Genomic DNA, 22,463 nt, shown 5'->3' on the forward strand with positions numbered 1-22,463 from the left:
CAATTCTGATAAATCTGGGGTTTTATGAGTTTTATATGCACAAAATTACACGAGCAGCCAACACCTTCTGGCGAACATGCCAATTGGCTACATTCAGATGTAACCCCATGTTCATAATCAAGATCCCCTTGAACCAGTGATTTGACATTTCCCTTATATGGATTTAAAATGATCAACAGTTTATGAACAAATCGGATTGCAATAACAGGACATGCTTCTTGCGGTCGACTGACTTGTAACAAAGCAAGAAATGGGAAGATGATGTTCTAAGAAATTATTGCAAAACGATTTTGGCTGTTTTCTATTAATCCCTGAACTATGGAAGCCCTCCCTTGCGAAAGTGAAATATATTTCATTATATTCTGCATTATATTTGTTCTTCAAAAATATACTGCTAAATATATTACCTTACTTTACATATATTTAGCATACACATAATATATTCTGTAATTTAATATGTTGTATAATATACTGTATACTGTGTGTGTATATATATATATATTGTATAAAACATATACTGCATATACAGCACCCTCTAGATTTATTAACACCCTTCATCGACTATAACTTTGGACATTTGAAAACAAATGCTTATTGTTTTTTGCTCACTGTCAGAATTGTACATTACTGTATACTGTGTAACATACTGTACTCAATGTATACTATACACAATACTATACATAATGTATACTGTACACAATATATACAGTACACAACATATACTGTACACAGTATATCATGTACACAATATATACTGTACACAATACATTCTGTACACAATATATTATGTACACAATATATTCTGTACACAATATATACTGTATACAACATATTCTTTACACAATATATACTGTATAAAACATATTCTGTACACAGTATATTCTCGTGGCAGGATAGTCACAGAGGGAAGACTCAGAGTCAGAAAATGCAGTTAAACAAAAATATTTAATTGGCAAAAACACAAATAAAAAGGCACAAGGGCAAAACAAAAGGTTTAAACATGAAACACAGGCTTTCAAAAAAATACTGGAACAAATAAATCAAAGTAAACAAGTATCTGTACACTTTTACAAACAACACTTACTCTGTGTCTCTCTAAATCAAACCACCCCACCCTCTCTAACAAAGGATTTCACCTGCCTTTTATGCTCTGTGTTTGGAGCCCAATTAACCAATAATTAACCAATTAAACACTTAAGACTCCAGCCACATTCTCACATGTATTTTTGCAGGGAGGAATTTAACCACCTCGCTGCCAATCGAAAACAAGAATTCTCATGAAAAACATAATGAAAACAACTGTAAAAATAATAACAACACAAATTATAGGGGCGAGCTGGCACCCCATCACATCCCCCCCCCTTGTGCGCAACACACTTGGCACCAACGGCCACCTCCCCTCTTAGTCCCAAAGTCTCAGAAGAGGGGAAGCAAGTGGTCCATGGGGCCGGCCATGGTGGGGGGTCCTCCTTCTCCCATTGCTGAGGGAGGGTCAGTCCATAGCCCGGCGCCCTCTTGGCGGAACCGAGACCTGGCGAAAGGGGACCCAGGTGCATTGGATGGGGAATCAGGAGCGCAGGCAGGCGACCGGTCGGCTGCAGCCCCAGGCAGAGGTGCGAGCCCAGGCGACAGTGCAGCGACGTCTGGGCTGGTGGTGCTGCGACCTGGGAGTCAGGCCCAGCGACCAGAGGTCCAAACATGGAGCCTGGGTGTCCGTGAGCCCAGGCCGAGGGATCCAACCCCCAGGCACCGGGCTGTGGCACAGGGGTGGTGGTCGGCGCTGTGGTGGTCGGGGCTGTGGTGGAGGTGGTATCCTCACCTCCCCCCCTTCTTCGTGGCCGGCAGCTCCCCTTTGTGGGGCTCCGGCCACAGTACTCCCTGCTGCCATTTAGGACTGGCAGCGATACCAGGTGAAACAGGGCCCTCGGATGGCGATGGCAGCAGCGGAGCCACGGGAGGCGACGGCGGCAGCGGACCCTCGGGAGGTGAATTCGGGCGCTATCTCACTTCTGACACCACTTGTGGCAGGATACTCGCAGAGGGAAGACTCAGAGTCAGGAAATGCAGTTAAACAAAAATACTTTAATTGGCAAAAACACAAATAAAAAGGCACAAGGGCCAAACAAAAGGTTTAAGCATGAAACAAAGGCTTTCAACAAAACACTGGAACAAATAAATCAAAGTAAACAGGTATCTATAAACTTTTACAAACCTCTCTCTCTCTCTCTCTCTCTCTCTCTCTCTCTCTCTCTCTCTCTCTCTCTCTCTCTCTCTCTCTCTCTCTCTAAACCACTACACCCTTTATAACAAAGGATTTCACCTGCCTTTTATGCTCTGTGGCTGGAGCAATTAACCAATAATTAACCAATTAAACACTTAAGGCTCCAGCCACATTCTTACATGCATTTTTGCAGGGAGAAATTTAACCCCCTCCCTGCCAATTGAAAACAAACAAGAATTCTAATATAAAGCATAATGAAAACAACAGTAAAAATAATAACAACAACATAAATTATAGTGCGAGCTGGCACCCCATCACAATTCTGTTCACAGTATATACTGTACACAATACATACCAGTCCATCACAGGGCACCACACATACACACACACTCTCACAGAGGGCAATTTCGAGTGACCAATCAACCTGAACAGCATGTCTTTGGACTGTGAGAGGAAACAGGAGTACCTGGAGAAAACCCACAATGCCGCTGACACGTTGGGGAGAACATGCAAACTCCACACAGACCGACGGACCCAGGAGTTCATTGTAATTGGTATTTGCAAAAACCTGCCGCTCATGATTGAAGCTACTGCAATGCCATGCACGATGTCTGTGTTTGTATCTGTGTTTAGTTTTGTGGCCTCCATGCTATACCATTGCTAGTCTAGTACGATGGTGTCTTTTTGTAGTTTGTGTTTTTGTCTCTGAATACTGCACCAGTGCGGTGTGTTCCAGCACTTCTGTGTCTCTGTGCCTCCATTACAGCTCTTGCCTACCTGCCTGCTTCCACCGTGGCAACAATAAGTCCCTTCACAGGCACCATTTCTAAGGAAAAGAATCTAGGAATATAACCAGTGAGGCTAGGTTCCAGTTTATTTATTATGATTACACACAGCTCTGGAGCCAATCTCCATCAGATCTCTGTCACAGCAGAGTTACACAAAGTTTTTTTTACACACACACATCTCACCCCATCACACCCCCTCCACTCCTCCAAGATTGATGCTTTTATCCATATATGTAGTTGTTTCAGAAAAGCTTGTTTCTCATCATTTTAGGCAATAGTTAACAGTCTTTAATTTCATCACAGAAGACAAAAAAGCAGAAGTTAGATATGCAAGTCTTTAAGCTTCTTACCAAATGTCAAAATATCCATCCATCATCGTATCAACTTAATCCTTTTCAGAGGGTCGCAGTGAGCCAGAGCCTAGCACAGCAGACAGCAGGGCAGGACTATACCCAGGATGCAGTGCCAGTCCATTGCAGGGCACCAAACACAAACAGAGGTCAATTTAGCCAATCAACCTGAACAGCATGTCTTTGGACTGTGGGGGGAAACCGGAGTACCCGGGGAAAACTCACTCTAACACGGGGAGAACATGCAAACTCCACACAGACCCGAGGTTGGAATCAAACCCAGCACCCTGGAACTGTGAGGCAGCAGTGCTAACCACCACGCCACTGTGCCACCTATGTCAAAACATACTAGCACAAAAACAAATGTTATATTCTTGTAAACATTCAGTTCAAACCAGTCTAAACAGGTTCCCATTGTCAGACATGCAGCTTCTTATTCTATGTTCAGAGTGACTATACACTTATCACCTGGAGGTAGCTGGGTGCAGTCTGGTTGAGGTATTAGTAGGTTAATATGAGGGTCTTCAAATGGATGTCTGTGATGATCGGGAGCCTGAGGAGACCAAAGCACTGGAGCAGCGTAGGAAAAGCATGGCAGAGAGAACGCCAGGTGAGCTGCAGCGTTATGCCCTTACAAAAAGGATACTTTTACTATACTTAGAACTGGGGTGATGCTGTTTTGCATTTATGGGTTAAGGTTAGTGGTTTGCACTGCTGCCTCGCAGCTCCAGGGTCCTGGGTTCGATTCTGGCCTCAGGGGTCTGTGTGGAGTTTGCATGTTCTCCCTGTGTCTGCGTGAGTTTTTTCCAGGAACTCCGGTTTCCTCCCACGGTCCAAAGACATGCCGTTCAGGTTGGTGCCACATATGTGTGAAGTCTGTGTGACTGTTTGCGGTGTCTGTGTGTGTGTCAGTGTGTGTGTGTGTGGTGTCTCTGTGCGTGACATTTTACACAAACACACTCAAACTCAAAAACAAAAAAGTATTTTATTGAGACTGCACAGAAATTTTATGGTTCACAAAATATCCCTTAATCTCCAGAGTCCCTTTTCCATTTCCACTATCCTTCTTTCGCTAGGCACTCCTTATCCTTACTTGTTGACGGGGGCTTCACTGACAAACTGCAGCACGCGATCTGCAGGAATCTCTTCCGCTACAGGTTTACCTGTTCAGGGTGGAAATTGAATATTTTATTAATCTACTTTCCATTCAAAACAAGCTTGAAGAACACAGGGATATGACCAGCACTGTTCCTGAAGCTTTCAAATAGTGAGCAGGGAAATGAATAATTAATCACAATTCATCACTGATGCTCATTTCAGTCCAGCTAAGTTATACAAACCCATGTGAATCAATGACTACAGAATTCATAACTAAATTACGATTCATTTATTTTTTAATCAATTTTTTAAATTTATTTTTCCCCCCCTATTTCTCCCCAATTTAGAATATCCAGTTATTTTTTAAGACCTTGCCTCAGTGCTGTGACTTCCCGTTTTGACTCAGGGAGAGACGAAGACAATTCATGCTCAAGCGTCCCCTGAAACGCATGCTGTCAGCTGCCCCCCTTCTTTTCACACTGCAAGTCGACAGCTTAGCTAAACCAGAACTATCGCGCCGTTGGAGGAAACGCAGTTCCGCCAGCTACTCGCTGCCAACTCACAGGCAGGCGCCCGGCCGCTACAGGGGTCGCTGGTGCGCAGTGGTGAGACAAGGATTACCCTGCCGACCTAATCCCTCCCAACCTGGGCAGCTCAAACTCGGCCAATTGTGCGCCGCCCCCTCGAGACTCCCGGCCACGATCGGCGATGGCATAGCCTGGATTTGAACCGGCGATCTCCAGGCTATAATAAATTATGATTGATGATTTCATTTTTGTTTTGAGCGTTTGAAATTCAGCTAATTTACTGAAACCTTCCAAGAGATGTATTTCAGTGGTTTTTAAAGAGATGTATTTCTCCTTCTCCTGAGATTGAACCTTACAGAGAACTGGATAAGTTCAGAAACTTGTACAGTAGTACTGTATTTGACAAATGTAATTAAAACAAAAAGTACTCAACGAGCTGCTCATGAGTCAAAGTTCCTCTTGATGTACATGCTGACTGCACACCCTGGGAGGTGGTTCAAGAGTGAAGTGGTTTGTACTTGAACGTGTTGTTTTAGTCTTAGCTAAATTACTTATGATTATTTAACACAGTTTGCTATTTAGTGTTATAAAATGTGTTGGGAGATATCTGCATCCAGTAAACCATAATAATTAATAATCTTCAAACTCCAAGTACGACTGTTATGGGGAATTGGAGACGTATCCCTATTTAGTGTGGTTCAAGTTAAGAGCTATTCCATTTTAACCTCACTGTCTGGTCTGATCTTTTATTTTCCACCGTCACCGCCGCAGAACATTGCCCATAGCATGCTCAACGCTACAATATTATACTTGAACACTACAAGCAATGCCATCTTAGGTCTTGCATGTTCATTTTAAAATAATGTACCCAAGGCATCGGTGGTCTCTGTATGTGTGTTATAGTGCTCATGAACTATTTTAAATTGCTTACATAAAGTACTCGCATTCATTTATGCAAAATAATTTAACAATGTAATGTGTCAAGGGATAGACAGAGCTGTAAGCCTAGGCTGTTAAATTGGTCAAAGCAAACTATATACAGTCGTTAGTTCTAAATAAATGTAAATTAAGTAAATGTAATGCAGTTGTGCATATAATTGCCATTACATGTTATGGGATTGGATGTTAAGCATACAGTATATACGGTAAGATTATATAACATTTAAAAGATTATATAGGTATTTTTCTTAATATCATTTTACTTACATTTTGACAGTCCACTTCAAATTCACACTGGGTGGAGTGGCAGGAAGCCCTATTAAACTCAGTTTCATCTTCACCTGAATTGGAAACCTCTTCATCGGACAGCTGTAAAACAGTAATAATTTAGTGGATAATAAAGTAGATTTTACATTTATTTAAATTCAGAATTCTCATTTTTGCAATCTTTATTTTTTGGGTGGTTCAAACTACAGTCAGACGTATACACTTCCCTCATATCAACACAGATGTAACATTGTTTATTTTGGTTAGAGGTCTACAATGTAGCAGCCTACTTCAAGTTCAAAGTAGTATAATTGCTTATAGCCACATTGATCTCAGGGGAATCCTCATGCAACTGGTGTTCGAGGCTGCAGGGCGAGTTATATTAAAACATATTTCTACCACGAAAACCATTTGAAATATACAGTTTTTATCTATAAAACCGGATCATTAAGACATGCTTTAATTTACTCCTTAGAATTAATACTCTCGTGGGGTTAAATGGCATTCCCTTGTGAATTTGTATTGGAGCTATGAAATAGCTGAGCGAGATCCAGGGAAACGGAATTACACTCTTCTGTAAAGCCGATTCACCCATACATAAATAAAGTAAACATCTGAAGCACATTTTTTTTAAGTGTCCTATAATTTAACTCAATGTATGGGATATCCAATTGCCTTTACACTTCCTTTCAAATAACGAATATAAGAGTAGAATTATCCCTCGGTAACATTATATCCAAAACCTATATTTTTCGGCAGGACAGTTCTCCTCGTGGTTTTCAAGAAGTCCTGTTTCATCACCGAGGAACAAAACTTGATCAGGTGTTAGGACAGTGTTAAGGGAAGTCTCAGTTGGTTCCTCCTCATTTTATTATTATTATTATTATTATTATTATTATTATTATTATTATTATTATTATTATTATTATTATTATTATTATTATTGTTATTTATTTCTTAGCAGGCGCCCTTATCCAGGGCGACTTACAATCGTAAGCAAATACATTTCAAGTGTTACAATACAAGTAATACAGTAAGAGCAAGAAATACAATAACTTTTGTTCAAGCAAAGTACAAGTGTGACAAACCACAATTCAATAATACAGCAGATAATAGTGATAGTTACATCAGGATATGATTAAATAGTGATAGTTACATCAGGATGTGATTAAATACAAAGTACTACAGGTTAAACACTTGGCAGATTACAGTATTCTGAAGTACAGGATTAAATGCAGTAAAATTGGGGGCAGGTAAGAGCAAAATGAAGCACATTTAAATGAAGGGTGATAGTGTCCCAGGATACAAACAGGAGTTCTGCAGGTGCTGTTTGAAGAGGTGAGTCTTAAGGAGGCGCCGGAATGTTGTCAGGGACTGGGCAGTCCTGACATCTGTAGGAAGGTCATTCCACCACTGCGGAGCAAGGGTGGAGAAGGAGCGGGCTCTGGAGGCAGGGGAGCGTAGCGGAGGTAGAGCTAGTCTTCTGGTGCAGGCGGAGCGGAGAGGTCGAGTGGGGGTGTAGGGAGAGATGAGGGTCTGGAGGTAGCTGGGTGCAGTCTGGTCAAGGCATCTGTAGGCTAGTACAAGAGTCTTGAACTGGATGCGAGCGGTGATCGGGAGCCAGTGGAGCGAGCGGAGTAGTGGAGTAGCGTGGGCGAAGCGAGGCAGAGAGAACACTAGGCGGGCAGCAGAGTTCTGGATGAGCTGGAGCGGACGGGTGGCGGACGCAGGGAGTCCAGCCAGGAGAGAGTTGCAGTAGTCTAGGCGGGAGAGTACCAGGGCCTGGACCAGGAGCTGGGTAGCATAGTTGGTGAGGAAGGGTCGGATTCTTCGGATGTTGCTCAGGAAGAATCGGCAAGTGCGTGCCAGAGTGGAGATGTGCTGGGAATAAGAGAGGCAGGGGTCCAGGGTGACTCCAAGGTTCTTAGCGGAGGAAGAGGGAGAGAGTGTGGTAGATTCCAGAGGAACAGAGATAGAGAGATCAGAGGAGGGGGAGGAGGAGGAGGGAAAGAAAAGGAGGTCAGATTTAGAGAGGTTGAGTTTGAGGTGATGCGAGTGCATCCAGGAGGAAATAGCAGACAGACAGGTAGAGATACGGGAGGAGATGGTGGAGTCAGAGGTGGGGAAGGAGAGGAAAATCTGAGCATCATCAGCATAGAAATGTTATGAGAAACCATAGGATGCTATGAGGGGGCCCAGGGAGCGGGTGTAGAGAGAGAACAGGAGAGGACCCAAGACTGACCCTTGGGGGACTCCAGTTAAGAGAGGGTGAGGTGTGGAGGTTGCTCCACGCCAGGTTACCTGGTAAGTGCGGTTGGAGAGGTAGGAGGAGAACCAGGCCAGAGCAGTTCCAGAGATCCCCAGGTCAGCAAGAGATGATAGTAGAATAGAGTGATCAACAGTGTCAAAGGCAGCAGAGAGGTCGAGGAGAATTAGGACAGAGGAGAGAGAGGCAGCTCGGGCACACTTAAGTGAGTTGGTGACAGACAGGAGGGCGGTTTCAGTGGAGTGAGCAGAGCGGAAGCCAGATTGGAGAGGGTCAAGCAGAGAGTGGTTGGACAGGAAAGCAGAGAGCTGGCGGTGTACAGTCCGCTCGAGGGTTTTGGAGAGGAAGAGTAGGAGGGAGACAGGACGGTAGCTCTGGAGGGAGGTGGGGTCGAGGGTTTTTTGAGGAGGGGAGTGATAGAGGCTTTTTTGAAGGCAGAGGGAAAGATACCAGAAAGTAGAGAGGTGTTGAGGAGGGAGGAGATGAAGGGGAGTAGAGCAGGAGCAGCAGCTTGAAAGAGGTGAGGGGGTCCAAGGCACACGTGGTGGGTTTGTGACCCTGGAGCAGGGAGGAGAGGTCAGAGTCTGAGAGGGGCAAGAAGGTGGAGAAGGAGGGCGAGTAAGTAGGGGATGTAGTGGGTGTAGGGGTTGGAGCAGGAGGGGGTGCGGGGGAGGGAGATGTGTTAAAGAGTTTGCGGATATCTGAGATTTTAGAAGAGAAGAAGGAGGCAAAGTCATCAGGGGGGATAGAGGAGGGAGGAGGAGGGGGGGAGGGTTTAGGAGGGAGGAGAAGGTAGAGAATAGTTTGCGTGGGTTGTTAGTGGAGGCTTGGATTACAGATTGGAAATAAGCACATTTAGCAGAGGAGAGAGTAGAGGAGAAGGAGGAGAGGAGAGTGCGGTAAAGGTCTAGGGCAGCAGGGAGTTTGGTTCTCTTCCATTTCTTTTCAGCAGATCGCAGTGTGATTCTTGCCGAGCCGAGCGCAGAGGAGAGCCAGGGATGGGGAGGGGTGGGACGAGCAGGTCGGGAGGTGAGGGGACAGAGGGAGTCGAGGGAGGAGGTGAGTGAGGAGAAGAGGGTGGAGGTAGCAGAGTCTACAGAGAGTTGTGAAAAGGAGTCGATAGGAAGGAGGTGAGAGAGAGCAGTGGAGGCAAGGACAGAGGGGGAGAGAGAGCGGAGGTTACGGCGAGAGGTGACAGTGGGGGTAGGAGGAGCAGGGAGAGGGGGGAGAGACAGAGAAAAAGAGATGAAATAGTGATCAGAGAGGTCCAGGGGGGTGACAGAGAGGTTGGAGGGGCAGCAGGCCCTGGAGAAGGTGAGGTCCAGTTGACGGCCAGCTTTGTGGGTAGGAGGGGACGGAGAGAGACAGAAGTCGAAGGAGTGAAGGAGAGGGAGGAATCCAGCAGAGTGGCTGGGGTTGGAGAGATGGATGTTGAAGTCACCCAACAGGACAGTCGGGGTAGACAGAGAGGGGAGGGAGGAGAGTAGATAGTCGAGTTCATCCAGAAAGTGAGTGAGAGGCCCAGGGGGGCGGTACAGAACAATGAGCAGGAGTTAACAGGGAGAGGTTAGTTGGACTGCATGAAATTCAAAGGTATTGACAGAGAGTGAGGTGAGATCGGAGGGGACAGAAAAGAGTAAGGAGGGAGAGAGGAGAAGACCTGTCCCACCTCCCCGTCCAGTGAGACGCGGGGTATGGGACAGGACGTAGAGAGACAGGGCAGCAGGAGTAACAGTGTTATCAGGGGACAGCCAGGTTTCAGTGAGAGCAAGGAAATCGAGCGAGAGGTGGGAGGCGAAGGCAGAGATGAAATCAGCTTTGTTAGCAGAAGAGTGACAGTTCCAGAGTGCACCAGAGAGTGTGCGGGAGGGGGGGAGAGTCAGAGAAATGAGGTTAGAGGGGTTGGAGGAGCAGCAGCGGAGGGAGGGCAGAGGACGAGGACAGGAGGACAGAAAAGGGACAGTAATAGCAGGACAAGCAGGACAAAAGGCACAGTAGGAGCAGTAGGGTGGAGGGTACAGACCTGACTAGTAGATAGCTTCTTCTAGAGGCCCGTTTGGTTTGGATCTATTGGAACAGCGTCTCAATGCAGGCCTCCCCTTGCTAGACTCCCACAGCTAGACTCCCGGCTCTTTTGTTGAGGCTCTTCTGTTTGCTGGCGCTTCTTGCTGGTGCAGAAATAGGCTGCTTAATATATAAAAGACAACTGCGTGGAAAAAGAACCAACTAAACTGCGTGGAAACCAATCAGATAGCAAATCAACTTCTATTCAATTAAACCACTCACCTGGTACTAATCACACACCAACTCAGCTAATTCAAACACCACCTTACAAAGTTACCAAATGTAGTTAATTAAAAATTACTTGAAGCAGGAACTTGCCTATCTGCCTCAGTCCCTGGTTCCTGTAGACTGACCACTATTATATGCCCACCCTTAAATGGGTTCCACCTCACTTTGCAAGGAGACTGGCACAACTGCTAACTGCTCAATTGACAATACTTTTACACACTTCAAAGCCAGGCTGGCTATAAGTACATTCATTTATTTCTATCCGTCTACTTACTTTTGTCATACGAGACATAACTTCTGCTTCATGATGTAAGAAACGTTATGACACCCTCTCCATTTCAATAAATGTCACCTTATCGGAGAGTAAACTGTCAGCAAAAGAGAGAAGTGCTGCTGCCTGCCTGCATGGCGTGCGCCCTACTTTTCAAATGTACCTGCACGAGACCAGCAAAGTGACCATTTGTGTTTGACAGGTGGCTCCCACAGTATTACATACCACTTCATGGAACAGTAAAGAGATGGAGAAAATGTAATTTGCACTGTTTGATTTTTTTTGAAGAGAATGCGATAGAAATTGGCAAGAAAGAGTGGATTGTAGAATTTGATGAACGTAGTTACAAAAATAATGTAACTGAAACCAAAAATGTTTATGAGGTAAGATGGCCTGATGGTGGACTTAAACCTAGTGGAAAAGGGGACCTTCAAAAGAAAAATCCAAAATGGTTAACCTGTCCATCTTATGTACTGGCAATAGGTAAGACAAAGTGTAATGCTCTATATCAATTTGTCAATCAACTAAAAAGATTAAATACCGCTGAGGAAACTGAAGGTATGGGATGGACACTCTATTCCTTGCTTACAGTAAACAGTATATATATATATATACACATACAGCGCCTTGCATAAGTATTCACTCCCCTTGGACTTTTCCACATTTTGTAGTATTACAACCTGGAATTAAAATGGATTTAATTAGGATTTTCTGTGACTGATCTACACAAAATAGTCCATAATGTCAGAGTGGGGAAAAAAATCTACATATTTTTCAAAATTATTTACAAATAAAAAACTGAAAAGTCTTGATTGCATAAGTATTCACCCCCTTTGCTGTGACACCCCTAAATAAGCTCTGGTGCAACCAATTGCCTTCAGAAGTCACATAATTAGTTGAATGGAGTCCACCTGTGTGCAATTAAAGTGTCACAGGATCTCAGATTAAATACACCTGTTTCTGGAAGGCCCTAGTTTGTTAGAGAGCATATCAAAACAAACAGCATCATGAAGATCAAGGAGCTATCAAAACAAGTCCGGGATAAAGTTCTGGAGAAGCACCAATCAAACTTTGAACATCCCCCGGAGCACCGTTAAATCCATTATTAAAAAATGGAAAGAATATGGCACAAACGCGACTCTGCCTAGAGAAGGCCGTCCACCAAAACTCAGTGACCAGGTAAGGAGGCATTAGTCAGAGAAGCAACCAAGAGGCCAGTGGTAACTCTGAAGGAGCTGGAGAGATCCACAGCTGAGATGGGAGAAATCATCCATGGGACAACTATAACCCGGACGCTCCACAAAGCTTGGCTTTATGGAAGAGTGGCGAGAAGAAAGCCATTGCTGAAAAAAAACCCCATATCAAATCCCTTTGGATTTTGCCAAAAGGCATGTGGGAGACAAAGCAAAAATGTGGAAAAAGGTTCTCTGGCATGATGAGACCAAAATTGAACTTTTTGGCCTTAGCGCAAAACGCTATGTGTGGCGCAAAGCCAACACTGCTCATCACCCTGAGAACACCATCCCCACGGTGAAGCATGGTGGTGGCAGCATCATGTTATGAGGATGCTTTTCATCGGCAGGGACTGGGAAACTGGTCAGGATTGAGGGTAAGATGGATGGAGCCAAATACAGGGAAATTCTAGAGGAAAACCTGTTTCAGTCTGCAAGAGACCTGGGATTGGGGCAGAGGTTCACCTTCCAGCAGGACAATGACCCTAAACACACAGCCAAAGCTACACTGGAGTGGTTTAAAAACAAGAACCTGAATGTCTTAGAATGGCCCAGTAAAAGCCCAGACCTCAATCCGATTGAGAATCTGTGCCAAGACTTGAAAATTACTGTTCACCAACGGTCCCCATCCAACTTGACAGAGCTTGAGCAATTTTGCCAAGAAGAATGGCCAAAAATTGCAGGATCCAGATGTGCAAAGCTGGTAGAGACTTACCCAAAAAGACTCACAGCTGTAATTGCTGCCAAAGGTGCTTCTACCAAGTATTGACTCAGGGGGGGTGAATACTTATGCAACCAACAAATGTCTTTTTTTTTCAATTAACTTTTGTGTCACAATAAAAAATGTTTTGCACCTTCAAAGTGTTAAGTATGTTGTGTAAATCAAATGGTAAAAATCCCAATTAAATCCATTTTAATTCCAGGTTGTAACACTACAAAATGTGGAATAGTACAAGGGGGGGGGGTGAATACTTATGCAAGGCACTGTAGGTCCTCTGCTATTCCTAATCTACATTAATGATTTAGATTCTGGTATAGTAAGAAAACTTGTTAAATTTGCAGATGACACAAAAATAGGAGTGGCAAACACTGTTGCAGCAGCAAAGGTCATTCAAAATGATCTAGAGAGCATTCAGAACTGGGCAGACACATGGCAAATGACATTTAATATAGAAAAGTGTAAAGTATTGCATGTAGGCAATAAAAATGTGCATTATAAATATCATATGGGAGATACTGAAATTGAAGAAGGAATCTATGAAAAAAACCTAGGAGTTTATGTTGACTCAGAAATGTCTTCATCTAGACAATGTGGGGAAGCTATAAAAAGGCTAACAAGATGCTTGGATATATTGTGAGAAGTGATGAATTTAAATCAAGGGAAGTAATGTTAAAACTTTACAATGCATTAGTAAGACCTCATCTAGAATATTGTGTTCAGTTCTGGTCACCTCATTACAAAAAGGATATTGCTGCTCTAGAAAGAGTGCAAAGAAGAGCAACCAGAATTATCCCAGGTTTAAAAGGCATGTCGTATGCAGACCTGAATTGAATCTATTCAGTCTTGAACAAAGAAGACCATGCGGCGATCTGATTCAAACATTCAAAATCCTAAAAGGATAAACAATGTCGACCCAGGGGACTTTTTTGACCTGAAAAAAGAAACAAGGACAAGGGGTCACAAATGGAGATTAGATAAACGGGCATTTAGAACAGAAAATAGGAGGCACTTTTTACACAGAGAATTGTGAGGGTCTGGAACCAACTCCCCAGTAATGTTGTTGAAGCCGACACCCTGGGATCCTTCAAGAAGCTGCTTGATGAGATTCTGGGATCAATAAGCTACTAACAACCAAACGAGCAAGATGGGCTGAATGGCCTCCTCTCGTTTGTAAACTTTCTAATGTTCTTCTTCTTATATCTGGTTGCACTTTATGTTCTACATTTTCTTTTTCATTTCTGTTTTTTATTATGGTAAATTACTGTGCTTATTTAGGCACGCTACGATTTGACTGGGGAAAGATAACGTAGGGTTATTGGAGTTTAACACAACATACTCGTCATGTTTGGTCACCATCATAACTGTTGTATGAAACCGGAGTGTAATAATTATTGGTCTGTAAAGCCAGTATATACTTGGGCTGGTGGGCTACTTATGGCTTGTCTAGCAGATAAACTCAAAATTTTCTGTTGCTGAACTAAGAAAAAACAAAGGTTATGCTAGTGGGTTCCCAAAAACAAATAAATAATGTGGTATTACAAGAGCCTGAGCTTAGTAACTTCTCTTCAGGTCTTAGATCAGATATAAAAAACGTAGGTGTAGGGGGCTCCTGAGTCTCGCATCCAGTAAGGCGCTCCACGTGGAGTGCAGGATGTGCCCTATAGTCTGGACATCGTGAGCTCGAGTCCAGGCTATTCCTTTGCCGACCGAGGACGGGAGCTCCCCAGCAAACCCTGTAGGTCTGCCTGCGGGCTTGCCTGTAAGCTGCCCGAGAGCTGCGTTGTCCTCCGACGCTGTAGCTCTTGGGTGGCTGCATGGTGAGTCCGCAGTGTGAAAAAAAGCGGTCGGCTGATGGCACACGCTTCGGAGGACAGCGTGTGTTCGTCTTCACCCTCCCAAGTCAACGAGGGGTGGTAGTGGTGAGCTGAGCCTAAAAATAATTGGCCAATTCAAATTGGGGAGAAAATAATAAAAAATAATTGTTAACAACTAAATTATAAAAAAAAAAAAAAATGTAGGTGTTATTTCTGACCCCGCTCTGTCATTTGAGAAACATATTAGAGAAGTTACTAAAGTTACTATCATTTGTGAAATATTGCAAAAATTAGACACATAATTTCCATATGTGATGCAGAGAGACTTATGCATGCATTCGTATCATCCAGAATTGATTACTCTAAAGCACTCCTCTATGGTATCCCAAAAAGTGTGCTATTTCAACTACAACTCGTCCAAAACACCGCCGCTAGGATCCTAACTAAAGCTAGTAAAAGGGAACACAGTACCCCTGTTCTAGCTTCTTTACATTGGCTCCCGGTGGAGTTTAGAATTGATTAAGATTTTGCTGCTAACCTATAAAACCCAGAATGGCCTGGCACCCATTTATTTACAAGAGTTCCTCACCCCATATGTACCCAGCCATTCACTGAGATCACAGGATGCAGGTGTTTTGATTGTCCCGAGGGTGAGTAAAATTAAAACAGGTGGAAGGGTTTTCTCACACAGAGCACCACAGGTATGGAACGCCCTTCCTACCTTTGTTAGGGAGGCTGGGACTGTTACAGCTTTTAAATCTAGACTGAAGTCTTACCTTTATACATTAGCCGTTCTATCCTAGTGTGCCTTTACTGTCGTTTTAAACATTGTTTTTCTGTATATTGTTTGCTTTTTGGATTGTATTTGATTATGAATTGTTGTTGCTGTACAGCGCTTTGAAATGCCTTTGGTGTGAATGTTGCTTTATAAATAAAATTAGACTTGATTTACTGTAGAGCCTAATCACAGGTGTAATTTGCACAGGGGGAAATACCCCTCACATTGCAGCAGTACTCAAACTTGTATTTCTCAGTAACGTATTCGTATGAATCGGTATATAGAGTTGTCACTCGGACCCCAGTGGAAACACCAACAAACTGAGGCAGCCTTGATGGGCAATCAGTGCTTAATTTGTAAATAAAGAGGTGCTCTAGAAAGAGTGCAAAGAAGAGCAACCAGAATTATACCGGGTTTAAAAGGCATGTCGTATGCAGACAGGCTAAAAGAATTGAATCTATTCAATCTCGAACAAAGACTACGCGGGGATCTGATTCAAACATTAAAAATCCTAAAAGGTATTGACAATGTCGACCCTTTTTGACCTGAAAAAAGAAACAAGGACCAGGGGTCACAAATGGAGATTAGATAAAGGGGCATTCAGAACAGAAAATAGGAGGCACTTTTTTACACAGAGAATTGTGAGGGTCTGGAACCAACTCCCCAGTAATGTTGTTGAAGCTGACACCCTGGGATCCTTCAAGAAGCTGCTTGATGAGATTCTGGGATCAATAAGCTACTAACAACCAAACGAGCAAGATGGGCTGAATGGCCTACTCTCGTTTGTAAACTTTCTTATGTTCTTAAGCAACAACAAAAATACCGTTCTTAAGAAGCGCGCATTCAAAATCATGCATGTTTATTTGAAAGGGTATTGAATGTACTAGTGTTACATGTTTACAACCACGTATTCTTCATCATTCGTATATAAAGTACTAGTACGTGCAGAAAAATGAATTCAAAGCAACCGCAGGACAATAAATAAATAAATACATAAATAAAGCCTGCATACATAGTAGGGTTACCATCTTTGAAGTGCAAAAATAATAAATAAATAAATAAATGCCACCGACAACGCAACTGCCCCGCCCCTCACAGTGAATTACAGGACTACATGTCTGATATGTATGTTAATAAACAATATTTACTTATTATGTCAATTATATATACTATAACAGCGACTTACAGTAGCACATACACATGTATAGATAAACGGGTAGTGATATATACAGAGGATAAATAGATACCGGTAGATAAGATTTGACATTTTTCTTACCTTGGTTGTGTTTTCAGCAACATTTATTCAGAAAGCACAGAGAATAAAAAAGGACAACAGAGTCGAAGTCCTTGTTGTGCTACCGGTGTCATTAAAGACACTCAGTTAAAATCGTAGATTATAAAAGTACGAACTTGTCAGTGGACTGTCTCTTTTAGTGCGGATGCAAGAACTGTGTTGAGAATTTCAAGGAAAAGCATTCAAGAGCAAAAATTGTATGAGATTTTTAACTTTCATAACTGAAGAGGTTCCAGGGCTGCGACCCGGCACAAACTAAGCACTGCGGGCAATGTACTGTGGGGGATCTCAAGAAGAGAGGTGATGCCTTAAATCAAGCACGTACTAATTGCTTCCGCTCACTCGCATCAGAAAGAGAATTTACATGCACGTTCTGCACATCACAATTTTGGAAATGATGTACATTTCACATAAAAATACATTTTAATACAACTACTGCAATTTACAGGTACAGTGTCATACTTTGATGTAAACATGGTGATTTAGTGTCGCTTTTTTGTGTGTCAATAAGGCAAATATTTGCTGTATTTATATTCTCAAAAGTAACCCTGTGATTTAGAGAGACGTTTAAGGTAGACGGTTTTCAGCAGTTGCTGCGAAGTAGTTGTTCAGTGAAACAAACTAGATACATTGTTTCACATAGACGCATAAGTAACACTTATTCAGTGATACAGTGCGGTTACATTGTGTAGGACACACAAAGTTACTTACCAGAGTCGGAAATTCTGGTACTGGGGTTCCACCACCACTGTTCCCTAGAATCCCAAGGCTCCTGGGAGCTCAATGTCCCCTCTGTCTGGCTGGGTAAACACTGAGGATATAGAAATCCTGCCATAGACAGCATGCCCTGAATAGCGTCTTCTTCTGTACTTGGCGAGGTAGGAAGTTCTCTGTAATTACAATTTTATGTTTTTTTTTTTGTTGCTTTAAATTCAACACCCAGCTCAGTTGTGAGACTGTTTTGCTTCAACATCAAACTCAGCTGTAACTGACTTATGACTTTGTTTATTTCTAACTGTTTTTAAAAACTTCAACTCATTGAGACAAAAGTAAGGGTGGTATACCTCCTCTTAGAAATCACCATAATGACAAGTCAAGTGGTTTGTGGTCACACGGTCAACTCCTTATCACAACTAATTGTACAGGCACTTCTGAAATCAATTAAGCAAGTGGTAGAATGGCTGAAATCTACCCCCTCTGTCCAGGCAGGGGCTCAGGCTCAGTTTTCATAGGCTTCATCCTGACCACTTTTGAACTCCTTACTGGAGGAAGTGTCACTCGGCTCATATTCACTGCCAGAGCCATCTGCCACACAGCAACAGCAGAGCCATCTGCCACACAGCAATAGCAACAGACTTGCCATTTTCTGCCTAAAATAACCTCCACTGCCCAGTAAAATGTATTTTAAAAAATGCAATAATAAATTAGATCCTATACAATTACAATGTGTGTTATGAGGGGAGTGAAGATAATTCAACCTTTTTTTTCAGAACATATATTTGGGGAGAACTGACAAATAAATGTAGATTGCAATATTCAAATCAGAAGAAAAAAATCAAACCAATAATTACAATAAAATAGTTTTTGGGGATATGGGGAAAAGACAAAAAACTCAATATATTATAACGTTAGGTTATGTAACCATTACCGTATGGAGTATTTACCTCCTAAAGACCCCGAAACCTGAATAAGACTTATCAAAACTGCTCGCAGAGCCTGTGACGCAGCAATGGCCCATCCCTGAGGGCATCAAAGTACTGCACTCACAGATCTCTTTTTCATTCAAGCCTGCTGCAATCATGGACGCAGCGACCTTGAAGGTTAATGGTTACATTTCTATTTCAGGGAACCAGGGTTATAATAATATCCCAATGTTCCCTATCAAGTACGACATGTAACCATTACCGCATGGGTGAGTGTACCAAAGCCGTCGCAAAGGCAATATTCCACAACGACTGGAATGCTACAAGGCTAAGCCGAAGGCTACCCTGAGCGTTACCATATGGAACCCCAGTAACAAGTAGCTAGGGCTAAAAAATGGAGGGAGACCATTGGTGGTATGGTACACATGCGGTGACTTGCACCAAGTCAGTACAGTACCGGTGCAGTACCCTCGTTCCCTGTTCGGCGTGTACCGGGTCGGGAACGGAGCGGGACAGTGACCTACAGGTCCTCACAGTTTGAATTACTGCAAGAAGCAGTATATAGGGATGCCCATCTATATAGCTTCTGGCAAATCCAAACAGTCTGAACAAATACAAGACTGACAAAAGCCTGCTGTTAAAGTCCTAACAGCCTTCGTAATGGTGCTGCAAGCAGGTACCAGAACAGCAGCGAGCAGTCTGAGCCAAAGCACATATCTCGGTTAACATACAGAAGAGACACATACAAGAGAAAAACTGTCACAGAAAACAGTAATAACAATATTACAAATCAAACAACAATACAATCGTTATTTTAACTCCAATACTTTTTTATATTTTTTTTCCTTACCCAATAAAGTAAACTGATAGATAACCCATTAGATGGTGGTTTGCACTTACTGGAAACATGACAATTACTGAAAATAACATATATAAGTATTTAACTGTGAAAAAAAAATGTAGATACTGCAATTACTTCAAGTATGGTAGCTCTTACACAAGGCACTTTGCGGCAGGAATTGTTTTCATTTAAATCTGTTTATATTTTTTCTACTCGGATTTAATGACATCATTTCCAATATGGCTGAATAGGTTGAGGGTGGGGTCATTTTCTTAAATGTGTTTTGACCGAGATATTAATGGTTAAAAATCAGTTTAATATAAAAAACGAAGATGGAACCATAAATTATGACCACTATAATGTTTGAGTAAAGGAAGCAAGTTTCTTGCAACCATTAAATATTTTAAATCACTATTAAGTTTTAACCAACATTTTAAAAGAAACAACTGAAGATAGCGTTTAAATGCTGTTACTGTTTTGTGTGTTTCTGTGGCCGTCTTCAAAGATGCAGGAGGAGCAGGTGGCAGTGAGACTGTGTAAAAATGAGAGCCTGCTGGTCATAGCAGAGAGTGAGAGCCAGCCTTGTGTTATGGACATGTGTCTTTGAGCTGGGGACCTGATGGAAAATCGCCACCTCGGATGTACACGGTTACAAAAAACAACATTCAAAAATAAAACTACAAATCCAAATCAAATTCTAACCACCATAGGAAATTAAGTCAGCAGAGACTGCTATGTCATTTTTCTGCTGAAAAATTACTTTATAATTTGCATTGTACACAGGGAAACATTTCATGTTTTGACCTCCCTTTTATCTTTTAAAATATTAATCATATTGAATGATCATTTAACAATTTAAGAGAGACAAAATCACAGTGTTTGTTGCAAAGGACATCACTCTACCCCCTAATATTGACAAGATATTAATGTTTAAAAATCACATTGAAACAAACTTGAAACCATAACTATAGCAGAACGATATTATATAGTAGACCTTGACCTTGATATTGATGTGAAAATCTGAAATTTGTTTGTGTTGGATAGTTTGTAGCAGATGGAAATCATAAGAACATAAGAAAATTAACCAATGAGTGGAGGCCATTCTGTTTATCTAAGCTCATCTGGTTTCTAGTAGCTGCTGGTTGATCTAATAACTTTCAAGTTGGGTTTTAACAGAGCTAAGTGATTCTTCCTCAACATGACTAGGTAGCCCATCCATACCCTCTCCACTCTCCGTGTGTAGAAGTGTCTCCTTCCTTCTGTTCTAAGTCTATCTCCACTTAATATCCAACTGTGTCTCCGGGTTCTGGTTAACTATGTCAACTCCTTTTAAGATTTTAAAGACTTCAGTCATGTCCCCCCTAGTTGTTCTTTGTTCTAGCCTAAACAGATTCAGAAACATATCATGAGCAGAAGCAACAGTCATGTAGAACTGTTCCTGTTAGCAATCTTAACCTCAAGTGTGCTGTAAAACTTACTGTTGAGCGGCTTCTGCTCTGTATCACTTCCACTGGTCCTCTCCTGCTCATATTCCTCCCCCCAGCGCTCCTTTTCGCTCTTCACCTTCTTGGTTTCCTTTGAAATTCCTCTGTCGTCATCACTCTTACCAGTAAACAGACTCTTCTCTGTAACTGGCTGCCTTTTGTCTCTACAGGGGAAGATAGTGATTAAGGTTATAGCTGTTCTAAAACCAACCCTGTCCTCATACACAGCAAACTTCAAAGTACACGGTGCAAACATATCCAGTAAATCTTGCCTAATACTGTTCTATATTTTGTTGGTCTCAGATTTTCTATACGAAAAAGCACACATTGTGAAAGGAGAATTAGATTTTTTAATGGCAATTTATTTGTAGCCTTTGGAGAAGAACATTTATCAAATGCAGCACTTCCAATCAAAGTCACATGAAGGAATTAAGTTGCCATTGAAAGCATGTCAGTCATAGGAAAAGCAATGATTGCTACTCAAATGCAAGCAAATTCTTCCAGCTTCTGGGAGTTTGTGTTATTTTAAAGAAAATAAATAGCAAACATTTTGAATGTTTATTTTAGAATAGTCATTGTCAAAAAAAAATGATACGTTCAGAATTGTACAAGAACTCCCAGAAGCAACTTACATGTGTCAGAGGCATTCCTTCTACTGGATATGCAGCATGGAAGAGAGTACAAGATACTTTCAACAGCTGTATATGTTAAGAAAGCATTTATCTTACAGGAAAATGTGAGCTCTACATATTAGATTTACTGGAATTATTTTGTTAGCTAAATGTACTTTAACAAAACAAATGAGAAACTTCACAACCAAAATACAAAGTAATATTATTCAATGTCTTAGCACTGCCCCTTGAACTTTATCACAGTTTTATTATATTATCCAAAATTATAACATAATAAACAAAACTACTGCTTTTAGGGAACCTGAAGAGAAAACTATTAAAAAAACAAACAAAAAAAGAAAGAAATATAATAAAAAGCCACAGCTTTTTATTCTCCTACCCCCACTTTTTTGCAAACTAGAATTTTTCCCTGCTGGCTGCAAATGAAGCCACTCTGGCTTACCTCACAATTTGCCCATTAGAAAGCACCAAGCGAATATTATTGTCATGGATCCTTGTCACAAAGACGGCCGGAGTGGGTGGCGTCAGACCAGAAACAGGAACACAAACGACAGAGACGGTGGTGATGATGAGCTGAGTGCAATGGCTGCACTCAGCGTTTAATAACAAAATAAAAGGTTTAAACAACGGAATACAAAACACGGCACTGGTAGCCAAAAGAAACATATAAACAAAACGGACTAAACACTAAACAAACGGTGCACGGAGACAAACAAACACGGTGAGTACAAACAACTATTATATTTACGATCTTTTCTCTTATTTTAACTCTCCTTCTCCACACCCGTTCTCCACTCCCGAACACCTAACCCTGAGTGCAAGAAATGTGCGTCTATATATACTATTGTGCTGGGATTCAATTACTAATTAATTATTCACTTGAATCCCAGCACGTGAATTAATTCTGTGCAACCCCGTGCTCACATATTACATTTAACCAGCACGTGAAGTGATTTGTGCTCTCCTCGTGCCTAAATACAAATCTACACTTTTTAAATACACGTG

At 42.1% G+C, this 22,463-nt stretch overlaps 1 pseudogene; it reads right to left on the minus strand.

The window, feature by feature from the left end:
- Nucleotides 1-4,347: 4,347 nt before the first annotated feature.
- The window catches only part of LOC117414550 (lysine-specific demethylase 7A-like), a 40,759-nt pseudogene continuing 22,643 nt past the window's right edge, over nucleotides 4,348-22,463 (minus strand).

Source organism: Acipenser ruthenus, chromosome 7 (genome assembly GCF_902713425.1).
Source record: "Acipenser ruthenus chromosome 7, fAciRut3.2 maternal haplotype, whole genome shotgun sequence".
NCBI lineage: Eukaryota > Metazoa > Chordata > Actinopteri > Acipenseriformes > Acipenseridae > Acipenser > Acipenser ruthenus.